The 12,742-nt window shown below is 50.7% G+C and overlaps 1 protein-coding gene across 1 annotated transcript in view; it reads left to right on the top strand.

The window, feature by feature from the left end:
- The first annotated feature begins 251 nt into the window (after positions 1 to 251).
- Positions 252 to 12,742, top strand: part of MAF1 (MAF1 homolog, negative regulator of RNA polymerase III) — a 77,429-nt gene continuing 64,938 nt past the window's right edge. Inside the window, exon 1 of the mRNA XM_073556553.1 lies at positions 252 to 380. The gene's annotated coding sequence lies outside the window, so the exon portion shown is untranslated. The remainder of the gene's footprint in view (positions 381 to 12,742) is intronic.

Consider the following 12,742-nt stretch of genomic DNA (forward strand, 5'->3'; position numbering starts at 1 on the left):
GTGTGGACCAGATGGAGCCGGTGTCACATGATAGGGGAGGCGGTGTGGACCAGATGGAGCGGGTGTCACAAGATCGGGGAGGTGGTGTGGACCAGATGGAGCTGGTGTCACAAGATAGGGGAGGCGGTGAGGACCAGATGGAGCGGGTGTCACATGATAGGGGAGGTGGTGTGGACCAGATGGAGCCGGTGTCAATGTTGTTTTCTTGCTTTGTCGGTAATGACAGGATTTCCCGCCCTGTGATCAGTTATCAACCAATCAGCGGGCGCGGTCCGCTGACGTCATGACGCTCCTTACGTGCTCGGACGTTAATCCTTAGTCTGTTTATAACGGAAGTGACGTCACACAGAACTGTTATCCGGAAACCAGAGAGGAAGCAGGTAACGGAGAGTCCTGGGCGGCGAGAAGGAAGCGGCGGCTGTGACCGGGGGAGGAGCGGCCCGGGACTCGGTGTGATAGTGATAGGGCTCATTATACCCCTGTATAAGGATCTAGTGACGCAGTGTAGACTGTTATTCAGCATTGCTGTGTCCTCAGATTGTCAGCTCTTGTGATCAGGCCCCTGCTCCTCGCTCCGGTCTCTCCTGTACAGTGAGGCCTCATTATACCCCTGTATAAGGATCTAGTGACGCAGTGTAGACTGTTATTCAGCATTGCTGTCTCCTCAGATTGTCAGCTCTTGTGATCAGGCCCCTGCTCCTCGCTCCGGTCTCTCCTGTACAGTGAGGCCTCATTATACCCCTGTATAAGGATCTAGTGACGCAGTGTAGACTGTTATTCAGCATTGCTGTTTCCTCAGATTGTCAGCTCTTGTGATCAGGCCCCCGCTCCTCGCTCCGGTCTCTCCTGTACAGTGAGGCCTCATTATACCCCTGTATAAGGATCTAGTGACGCAGTGTAGACTGTTATTCAGCATTGCTGTCTCCTCAGATTGTCAGCTCTTGTGATCAGGCCCCCGCTCCTCGCTCCGGTCTCTCCTGTACAGTGAGGCCTCATTATACCCCTGTATAAGGATCTAGTGACGCAGTGTAGACTGTTATTCAGCATTGCTGTGTCCTCAGATTGTCAGCTCTTGTGATCAGGCCCCTGCTCCTCGCTCCGGTCTCTCCTGTACAGTGAGGCCTCATTATACCCCTGTATAAGGATCTAGTGACGCAGTGTAGACTGTTATTCAGCATTGCTGTGTCCTCAGATTGTCAGCTCTTGTGATCAGGCCTCTGCTCCTCGCTCCGGTCTCTCCTGTACAGTGAGGCCTCATTATACCCCTGTATAAGGATCTAGTGACGCAGTGTAGACTGTTATTCAGCATTGCTGTCTCCTCAGATTGTCAGCTCTTGTGATCAGGCCTCTGCTCCTCGCTCCGGTCTCTCCTGTACAGTGAGACCTCATTATACCCCTGTATAAGGATCTAGTGACGCAGTGTAGACTGTTATTCAGCATTGCTGTCTCCTCAGATTGTCAGCTCTTGTGATCAGGCCTCTGCTCCTCGCTCCGGTCTCTCCTGTACAGTGAGGCCTCATTATACCCCTGTATAAGGATCTAGTGACGCAGTGTAGACTGTTATTCAGCATTGCTGTCTCCTCAGATTGTCAGCTCTTGTGATCAGGCCTCTGCTCCTCGCTCCGGTCTCTCCTGTACAGTGAGGCCTCATTATACCCCTGTATAAGGATCTAGTGACGCAGTGTAGACTGTTATTCAGCATTGCTGTCTCCTCAGATTGTCAGCTCTTGTGATCAGGCCTCTGCTCCTCGCTCCGGTCTCTCCTGTACAGTGAGGCCTCATTATACCCCTGTATAAGGATCTAGTGACAGACCTGTTATTCAGCATTGCTGTGTCCTCAGATTGTCAGCTCTTGTGATCAGGCCTCTGCTCCTCGCTCCGGTCTCTCCTGTACAGTGAGGCCTCAATATACCCCCTGTATAAGGATCTAGTGACGCAGTGTAGACTGTTATTCAGCATTGCTGTCTCCTCAGATTGTCAGCTCTTGTGATCAGGGCCTCTGCTCCTCGCTCCGGTCTCTCCTGTACAGTGAGGCCTCATTATACCCCTGTATAAGGATCTAGTGACGCAGTGTAGACTGTTATTCAGCATTGCTGTCTCCTCAGATTGTCAGCTCTTGTGATCAGGCCTCTGCTCCTCGCTCCGGTCTCACCTGTACAGTGAGGCCTCATTATACCCCTGTATAAGGATCTAGTGACGCAGTGTAGACTGTTATTCAGCATTGCTGTGTCCTCAGATTGTCAGCTCTTGTGATCAGGCCTCTGCTCCTCGCTCCGGTCTCTCCTGTACAGTGAGGTCTCATTATACCCCTGTATAAGGATCTAGTGACACAGTGTAGACTGTTATTCAGCATTGCTGTCTCCTCAGATTGTCAGCTCTTGTGATCAGGCCTCTGCTCCTCGCTCCGGTCTCTCCTGTACAGTGAGGCCTCATTATACCCCTGTATAAGGATCTAGTGACACAGTGTAGACTGTTATTCAGCATTGCTGGTCTCCTCAGATTGTCAGCTCTTGTGATCAGGCCTCTGCTCCTCGCTCCGGTCTCTCCTGTACAGTGAGGCCTCATTTTACCCCTGTATAAAGGATCTAGTGACGCAGTGTAGACTGTTATTCAGCATTGCTGTGTCCTCAGATTGTCAGCTCTTGTGATCAGGCCTCTGCTCCTCGCTCCGGTCTCTCCTGTACAGTGAGGTCTCATTATACCCCTGTATAAGGATCTAGTGACGCAGTGTAGACTGTTATTTCAGCATTGCTGTCTCCTCAGATTGTCAGCTCTTGTGATCAGGCCTCTGCTCCTCGCTCCGGTCTCTCCTGTACAGTGAGGCTCATTATACCCCTGTATAAGGATCTAGTGACACAGTGTAGACTGTTATTCAGCATTGCTGTCTCCTCAGATTGTCAGCTCTTGTGATCAGGCCTCTGCTCCTCGCTCCGGTCTCTCCTGTACAGTGAGTCCTCATTATACCCTGTATAAGGATCTAGTGACACAGTGTAGACTGTTATTCAGCATTGCTGTCTCCTCAGATTGTCAGCTCTTGTGATCAGGCCCCTGCTCCTCGCTCCGGTCTCTCCTGTACAGTGAGGCCTTCATTATACCCCTGTATAAGGATCTAGTGACACAGTGTAGACTGTTATTCAGCATTGCTGTCTCCTCAGATTGTCAGCTCTTGTGATCAGGCCTCTGCTCCTCGCTCCGGTCTCTCCTGTACAGTGAGGCCTCATTATACCCCTGTATAAGGATCTAGTGACACAGTGTAGACTGTTATTCAGCATTGCTGTCTCCTCAGATTGTCAGCTCTTGTGATCAGGCCCCTGCTCCTCGCTCCGGTCTCTCCTGTACAGTGAGGCCTCATTATACTCCTGTATAAGGATCTAGTGACGCAGTGTAGACTGTTATTCAGCATTGCTGTCTCCTCAGATTGTCAGCTCTTGTGATCAGGCCCCTGCTCCTCGCTCCGGTCTCTCCTGTACAGGTGAGGCCTCATTATACCCTGTATAAGGATCCTAGTGACGCAGTGTAGACTGTTATTCAGAATTGCTGTGTCCTCAGATTGTCAGCTCTTGTGATCAGGCCCCTTGCTCCTCGCTCCGGTCTCTCCTGTACAGTGAGCCTCATTATCACCCCTGTATAAGGATCTAGTGACACAGTGTAGACTGTTATTCAGCATTGCTGTCTCCTCAGATTGTCAGCTCTTGTGGTCAGGCCCCTGCTCCTCGCTCCGGTCTCTCCTGTACAGTGAGGCCTCATTATACCCCTGTATAAGGATCTAGTGACGCAGTGTAGACTGTTATTCAGCATTGCTGTGTCCTCAGATTGTCAGCTCTTGTGATCAGGCCTCTGCTCCTCGCTCCGGTCTCTCCTGTACAGTGAGGCCTCATTATACCCCTGTATAAGGATCTAGTGACGCAGTGTAGACTGTTATTCAGCATTGCTGTCTCCTCAGATTGTCAGCTCTTGTGATCAGGCCTCTGCTCCTCGCTCCGGTCTCTCCTGTACAGTGAGGCCTCATTATACCCCTGTATAAGGATCTAGTGACGCAGTGTAGACTGTTATTCAGCATTGCTGTCTCCTCAGATTGTCAGCTCTTGTGATCAGGCCCCTGCTCCTCGCTCCGGTCTCTCCTGTACAGTGAGGTCTCATTATACCCCTGTATAAGGATCTAGTGACGCAGTGTAGACTGTTATTCAGCATTGCTGTGTCCTCAAATTGTCAGCTCTTGTGATCAGGCCTCTGCTCCTCGCTCCGGTCTCTCCTGTACAGTGAGGCCTCATTATACCCCGGTATAAGGATCTAGTGATGCAGTGTAGACTGTTATTCAGCATTGCTGTCTCCTGAGATTGTCAGCTCTTGTGATCAGGCCCCTGCTCCTCGCTCCGGTCTCTCCTGTACAGTGAGGCCTCATTATTCCCCTGTATAAGGATCTAGTGATGCAGTGTAGACTGTTATTCAGCATTGCTGTCTCCTCAGATTGTCAGCTCTTGTGATCAGGCCCCTGCTCCTCGCTCCGGTCTCTCCTGTACAGTGAGGCCTCATTATACCCCTGTATAAGGATCTAGTGACGCAGTGTAGACTGTTATTCAGCATTGCTGTCTCCTCAGATTGTCAGCTCTTGTGATCAGGCCCCTGCTCCTCGCTCCGGTCTCTCCTGTACAGTGAGGCCTCATTATACCCCTGTATAAGGATCTAGTGACGCAGTGTAGACTGTTATTCAGCATTGCTGTCTCCTCAGATTGTCAGCTCTTGTGATCAGGCCCCTGCTCCTCGCTCCGCTCTCTCCTGTACAGTGAGGCCTCATTATACCCCTGTATAAGGATCTAGTGACGCAGTGTAGACTGTTATTCAGCATTGCTGTGTCCTCAGATTGTCAGCTCTTGTGATCAGGCCTCTGCTCCTCGCTCCGGTCTCTCCTGTACAGTGAGGCCTCATTATACCCCTGTATAAGGATCTAGTGACACAGTGTAGACTGTTATTCAGCATTGCTGTCTCCTCAGATTGTCAGCTCTTGTGATCAGGCCCCTGCTCCTCGCTCCGGTCTCTCCTGTACAGTGAGGCCTCATTATACTCCTGTATAAGGATCTAGTGACGCAGTGTAGACTGTTATTCAGCATTGCTGTGTCCTCAGATTGTCAGCTCTTGTGATCAGGCCCCTGCTCCTCGCTCCGGTCTCTCCTGTACAGTGAGGCCTCATTATACCCCTGTATAAGGATCTAGTGACGCAGTGTAGACTGTTATTCAGCATTGCTGTGTCCTCAGATTGTCAGCTCTTGTGATCAGGCCTCTGCTCCTCGCTCCGGTCTCTCCTGTACAGTGAGGCCTCATTATACCCCTGTATAAGGATCTAGTGACGCAGTGTAGACTGTTATTCAGCATTGCTGTGTCCTCAGATTGTCAGCTCTTGTGATCAGGCCCCTGCTCCTCGCTCCGGTCTCTCCTGTACAGTGAGGCCTCATTATACTCCTGTATAAGGATCTAGTGACGCAGTGTAGACTGTTATTCAGCATTGCTGTCTCCTCAGATTGTCAGCTCTTGTGATCAGGCCCGGCTCCTCGCTCCGGTCTCTCCTGTACAGTGAGGCCTCATTATACCCTTGTATAAGGATCTAGTGACGCAGTGTAGACTGTTATTCAGCATTGCTGTCTCCTCAGATTGTCAGCTCTTGTGATCAGGCCTCTGCTCCTCGCTCCGGTCTCTCCTGTACAGTGAGGCCTCATTATACCCCTGTATAAGGATCTAGTGACGCAGTGTAGACTGTTATTCAGCATTGCTGTCTCCTCAGATTGTCAGCTCTTGTGATCAGGCCCCTGCTCCTCGCTCCGGTCTCTCCTGTACAGTGAGGCCTCATTATACTCCTGTATAAGGATCTAGTGACGCAGTGTAGACTGTTATTCAGCATTGCTGTCTCCTCAGATTGTCAGCTCTTGTGATCAGGCCTCTGCTCCTCGCTCCGGTCTCTCCTGTACAGTGAGGCCTCATTATATCCCTGTATAAGGATCTAGTGACGCAGTGTAGACTGTTATTCAGCATTGCTGTGTCCTCAGATTGTCAGCTCTTGTGATCAGGCCCTGCTCCTCGCTCCGGTCTCTCCTGTACAGTGAGGCCTCATTATACCCCTGTATAAGGATCTAGTGACGCAGTGTAGACTGTTATTCAGCATTGCTGTCTCCTCAGATTGTCAGCTCTTGTGATCAGGCCTCTGCTCCTCGCTCCGGTCTCTCCTGTACAGTGAGGCCTCATTATATCCCTGTATAAGGATCTAGTGACGCAGTGTAGACTGTTATTCAGCATTGCTGTGTCCTCAGATTGTCAGCTCTTGTGATCAGGCCCTGCTCCTCGCTCCGGTCTCTCCTGTACAGTGAGGCCTCATTATACCCCTGTATAAGGATCTAGTGACGCAGTGTAGACTGTTATTCAGCATTGCTGTCTCCTCAGATTGTCAGCTCTTGTGATCAGGCCCCTGCTCCTCGCTCCGGTCTCTCCTGTACAGTGAGGCCTCATTATACCCCTGTATAAGGATCTAGTGACGCAGTGTAGACTGTTATTCAGCATTGCTGTCTCCTCAGATTGTCAGCTCTTGTGATCAGGCCTCTGCTCCTCGCTCCGGTCTCTCCTGTACAGTGAGACCTCATTATACCCCTGTATAAGGATCTAGTGACGCAGTGTAGACTGTTATTCAGCATTGCTGTGTCCTCAGATTGTCAGCTCTTGTGATCAGGCCTCTGCTCCTCGCTCCGGTCTCTCCTGTACAGTGATGCCTCATTATACCCCTGTATAAGGATCTGGTGACGCAGTGTAGACTGTTATTCAGCATTGCTGTGTCCTCAGATTGTCAGCTCTTGTGATCCGGCCCCTGCTCCTCGCTCCGGTCTCTCCTGTACAGTGAGGTCTCATTATACTCCTGTATAAGGATCTAGTGACGCAGTGTAGACTGTTATTCAGCATTGCTGTCTCCTCAGATTGTCAGCTCTTGTGATCAGGCCTCTGCTCCTCGCTCCGGTCTCTCCTGTACAGTGAGGTCTCATTATACTCCTGTATAAGGATCTAGTGACGCAGTGTAGACTGTTATTCAGCATTGCTGTCTCCTCAGATTGTCAGCTCTTGTGATCAGGCCCCTGCTCCTCGCTCCGGTCTCTCCTGTACAGTGAGGCCTCATTATACCCCTGTATAAGGATCTAGTGACGCAGTGTAGACTGTTATTCAGCATTGCTGTCTCCTCAGATTGTCAGCTCTTGTGATCAGGCCTCTGCTCCTCGCTCCGGTCTCTCCTGTACAGTGAGGTCTCATTATACTCCTGTATAAGGATCTAGTGACGCAGTGTAGACTGTTATTCAGCATTGCTGTCTCCTCAGATTGTCAGCTCTTGTGATCAGGCCCCTGCTCCTCGCTCCGGTCTCTCCTGTACAGTGAGGCCTCATTATACCCCTGTATAAGGATCTAGTGACGCAGTGTAGACTGTTATTCAGCATTGCTGTCTCCTCAGATTGTCAGCTCTTGTGATCAGGCCCCTGCTCCTCGCTCCGGTCTCTCCTGTACAGTGAGGCCTCATTATACCCCTGTATAAGGATCTAGTGACGCAGTGTAGACTGTTATTCAGCATTGCTGTCTCCTCAGATTGTCAGCTCTTGTGATCAGGCCCCTGCTCCTCGCTCCGGTCTCTCCTGTACAGTGAGGTCTCATTATACTCCTGTATAAGGATCTAGTGACGCAGTGTAGACTGTTATTCACCATTGCTGTTCCCTCAGATTGTCAGCTCTTGTGATCAGGCCCCGCTCCTCGCTCCGGTCTCTCCTGTACAGTGAGGCCTCATTATACCCCTGTATAAGGATCTAGTGACGCAGTGTAGACTGTTATTCAGCATTGCTGTGTCCTCAGATTGTCAGCTCTTGTGATCAGGCCTCTGCTCCTCGCTCCGGTCTCTCCTGTACAGTGAGGCCTCATTATACTCCTGTATAAGGATCTAGTGACGCAGTGTAGACTGTTATTCAGCATTGCTGTCTCCTCAGATTGTCAGCTCTTGTGATCAGGCCTCTGCTCCTCGCTCCGGTCTCTCCTGTACAGTGAGGCCTCATTATACCCCTGTATAAGGATCTGGTGACGCAGTGTAGACTGTTATTCAGCATTGCTGTCTCCTCAGATTGTCAGCTCTTGTGATCAGGCCCCTGCTCCTCGCTCCGGTCTCTCCTGTACAGTGAGGCCTCATTATACTCCTGTATAAGGATCTAGTGACGCAGTGTAGACTGTTATTCAGCATTGCTGTCTCCTCAGATTGTCAGCTCTTGTGATCAGGCCTCTGCTCCTCGCTCCGGTCTCTCCTGTACAGTGAGGCCTCATTATACCCCTGTATAAGGATCTAGTGACGCAGTGTAGACTGTTATTCAGCATTGCTGTCTCCTCAGATTGTCAGCTCTTGTGATCAGGCCCCTGCTCCTCGCTCCGGTCTCTCCTGTACAGTGAGGCCTCATTATACCCCTGTATAAGGATCTAGTGACGCAGTGTAGACTGTTATTCAGCATTGCTGTCTCCTCAGATTGTCAGCTCTTGTGATCAGGCCCCCGCTCCTCGCTCCGGTCTCTCCTGTACAGTGAGGCCTCATTATACCCCTGTATAAGGATCTGGTGACGCAGTGTAGACTGTTATTCAGCATTGCTGTCTCCTCAGATTGTCAGCTCTTGTGATCAGGCCCCCGCTCCTCGCTCCGGTCTCTCCTGTACAGTGAGGCCTCATTATACTCCTGTATAAGGATCTAGTGACGCAGTGTAGACTGTTATTCAGCATTGCTGTCTCCTCAGATTGTCAGCTCTTGTGATCAGGCCTCTGCTCCTCGCTCCGGTCTCTCCTGTACAGTGAGGCCTCATTATACTCCTGTATAAGGATCTAGTGACGCAGTGTAGACTGTTATTCAGCATTGCTGTCTCCTCAGATTGTCAGCTCTTGTGATCAGGCCCCCGCTCCTCGCTCCGGTCTCTCCTGTACAGTGAGGTCTCATTATACCCCTGTATAAGGATCTAGTGATGCAGTGTAGACTGTTATTCAGCATTGCTGTCTCCTCAGATTGTCAGCTCTTGTGATCAGGCCCCTGCTCCTCGCTCCGGTCTCTCTTGTACAGTGAGGCCTTATTATACCCCTGTATAAGGATCTAGTGACACAGTGTAGACTGTTATTCAGCATTGCTGTCTCCTCAGATTGTCAGCTCTTGTGATCAGGCCCCTGCTCCTCGCTCCGGTCTCTCCTGTACAGTGAGGCCTCATTATACCCCTGTATAAGGATCTAGTGACGCAGTGTAGACTGTTATTCAGCATTGCTGTCTCCTCAGATTGTCATCTCTTGTGATCAGGCCTCTGCTCCTCGCTCCGGTCTCTCCTGTACAGTGAGGCCTCATTATACCCCTGTATAAGGATCTAGTGACGCAGTGTAGACTGTTATTCAGCATTGCTGTCTCCTCAGATTGTCAGCTCTTGTGATCAGGCCTCTGCTCCTCGCTCCGGTCTCTCCTGTACAGTGAGGCCTCATTATACCCCTGTATAAGGATCTAGTGATGCAGTGTAGACTGTTATTCAGCATTGCTGTTTCCTCAGATTGTCAGCTCTTGTGATCAGGACCCCGCTCCTCGCTCCGGTCTCTCCTGTACAGTGAGGCCTCATTATACCCCTGTATAAGGATCTAGTGACGCAGTGTAGACTGTTATTCAGCATTGCTGTCTCCTCAGATTGTCAGCTCCTGTGATCAGGTCCCTGCTCCTCGCTCCGGTCTCTCCTGTACAGTGAGGCCTCATTATACCCCTGTATAAGGATCTAGTGACGCAGTGTAGACTGTTATTCAGCATTGCTGTCTCCTCAGATTGTCAGCTCTTGTGATCAGGCCCCTGCTCCTCGCTCCGGTCTCTCCTGTACAGTGAGGCCTCATTATACCCCTGTATAAGGATCTAGTGACGCAGTGTAGACTGTTATTCAGCATTGCTGTCTCCTCAGATTGTCAGCTCTTGTGATCAGGCCCCTGCTCCTCGCTCCGGTCTCTCCTGTACAGTGAGGTCTCATTATACTCCTGTATAAGGATCTAGTGATGCAGTGTAGACTGTTATTCAGCATTGCTGTGTCCTCAGATTGTCAGCTCTTGTGATCAGGCCCCTGCTCCTCGCTCCGGTCTCTCCTGTACAGTGAGGCCTCATTATACCCCTGTATAAGGATCTAGTGACGCAGTGTAGACTGTTATTCAGCATTGCTGTCTCCTCAGATTGTCAGCTCTTGTGATCAGGCCCCTGCTCCTCGCTCCGGTCTCTCCTGTACAGTGAGGCCTCATTATACCCCTGTATAAGGATCTAGTGACGCAGTGTAGACTGTTATTCAGCATTGCTGTCTCCTCAGATTGTCAGCTCTTGTGATCAGGCCTCTGCTCCTCGCTCCGGTCTCTCCTGTACAGTGAGGCCTCATTATACCCCTGTATAAGGATCTAGTGACGCAGTGTAGACTGTTATTCAGCATTGCTGTCTCCTCAGATTGTCAGCTCTTGTGATCAGGCCTCTGCTCCTCGCTCCGGTCTCTCCTGTACAGTGAGACCTCATTATACCCCTGTATAAGGATCTAGTGACGCAGTGTAGACTGTTATTCAGCATTGCTGTGTCCTCAGATTGTCAGCTCTTGTGATCAGGCCTCTGCTCCTCGCTCCGGTCTCTCCTGTACAGTGAGGCCTCATTATACCCCTGTATAAGGATCTAGTGACGCAGTGTAGACTGTTATTCAGCATTGCTGTGTCCTCAGATTGTCAGCTCTTGTGATCAGGCCCCTGCTCTTCGCTCCGGTCTCTCCTGTACAGTGAGGTCTCATTATACCCCTGTATAAGGATCTAGTGACGCAGTGTAGACTGTTATTCAGCATTGCTGTCTCCTCAGATTGTCAGCTCTTGTGATCAGGCCTCTGCTCCTCGCTCCGGTCTCTCCTGTACAGTGATGCCTCATTATACCCCTGTATAAGGATCTGGTGACGCAGTGTAGACTGTTATTCAGCATTGCTGTGTCCTCAGATTGTCAGCTCTTGTGATCAGGCCCCTGCTCCTCGCTCCGGTCTCTCCTGTACAGTGAGGCCTCATTATACCCCTGTATAAGGATCTAGTGACGCAGTGTAGACTGTTATTCAGCATTGCTGTGTCCTCAGATTGTCAGCTCTTGTGATCAGGCCCCTGCTCCTCGCTCCGGTCTCTCCTGTACAGTGAGGTCTCATTATACTCCTGTATAAGGATCTAGTGACGCAGTGTAGACTGTTATTCAGCATTGCTGTCTCCTCAGATTGTCAGCTCTTGTGATCAGGCCTCTGCTCCTCGCTCCGGTCTCTCCTGTACAGTGAGGCCTCATTATACTCCTGTATAAGGATCTAGTGACGCAGTGTAGACTGTTATTCAGCATTGCTGTCTCCTCAGATTGTCAGCTCTTGTGATCAGGCCTCTGCTCCTCGCTCCGGTCTCTCCTGTACAGTGAGGCCTCATTATACCCCTGTATAAGGATCTAGTGACGCAGTGTAGACTGTTATTCAGCATTGCTGTCTCCTCAGATTGTCAGCTCTTGTGATCAGGCCTCTGCTCCTCGCTCCGGTCTCTCCTGTACAGTGAGGCCTCATTATACTCCTGTATAAGGATCTAGTGACGCAGTGTAGACTGTTATTCAGCATTGCTGTCTCCTCAGATTGTCAGCTCTTGTGATCAGGCCCCTGCTCCTCGCTCCGGTCTCTCCTGTACAGTGAGGCCTCATTATACCCCTGTATAAGGATCTAGTGACGCAGTGTAGACTGTTATTCAGCATTGCTGTGTCCTCAGATTGTCAGCTCTTGTGATCAGGCACCTGCTCCTCGCTCCGGTCTCTCCTGTACAGTGAGGCCTCATTATACCCCTGTATAAGGATCTAGTGACGCAGTGTAGACTGTTATTCAGCATTGCTGTCTCCTCAGATTGTCAGCTCTTGTGATCAGGCCTCTGCTCCTCGCTCCGGTCTCTCCTGTACAGTGAGGCCTCATTATACCCCTGTATAAGGATCTAGTGACGCAGTGTAGACTGTTATTCAGCATTGCTGTCTCCTCAGATTGTCAGCTCTTGTGATCAGGCCCCTGCTCCTCGCTCCGGTCTCTCCTGTACAGTGAGGCCTCATTATACCCCTGTATAAGGATCTGGTGACGCAGTGTAGACTGTTATTCAGCATTGCTGTCTCCTCAGATTGTCAGCTCTTGTGATCAGGCCTCTGCTCCTCGCTCCGGTCTCTCCTGTACAGTGAGGCCTCATTATACCCCTGTATAAGGATCTAGTGACGCAGTGTAGACTGTTATTCAGCATTGCTGTCTCCTCAGATTGTCAGCTCTTGTGATCAGGCCCCTGCTCCTCGCTCCGGTCTCTCCTGTACAGTGAGGCCTCATTATACCCCTGTATAAGGATCTGGTGACGCAGTGTAGACTGTTATTCAGCATTGCTGTCTCCTCAGATTGTCAGCTCTTGTGATCAGGCCTCTGCTCCTCGCTCCGGTCTCTCCTGTACAGTGAGGCCTCATTATACCCCTGTATAAGGATCTAGTGACGCAGTGTAGACTGTTATTCAGCATTGCTGTCTCCTCAGATTGTCAGCTCTTGTGATCAGGCCCCTGCTCCTCGCTCCGGTCTCTCCTGTACAGTGAGGCCTCATTATACCCCTGTATAAGGATCTGGTGACGCAGTGTAGACTGTTATTCAGCATTGCTGTCTCCTCAGATTGTCAGCTCTTGTGATCAGGCCCC

Source organism: Dendrobates tinctorius, unplaced genomic scaffold, assembly GCF_039654945.1.
Source record: "Dendrobates tinctorius isolate UK_male_01 unplaced genomic scaffold, ASM3965494v1 ptg000235l, whole genome shotgun sequence".
NCBI lineage: Eukaryota > Metazoa > Chordata > Amphibia > Anura > Dendrobatidae > Dendrobates > Dendrobates tinctorius.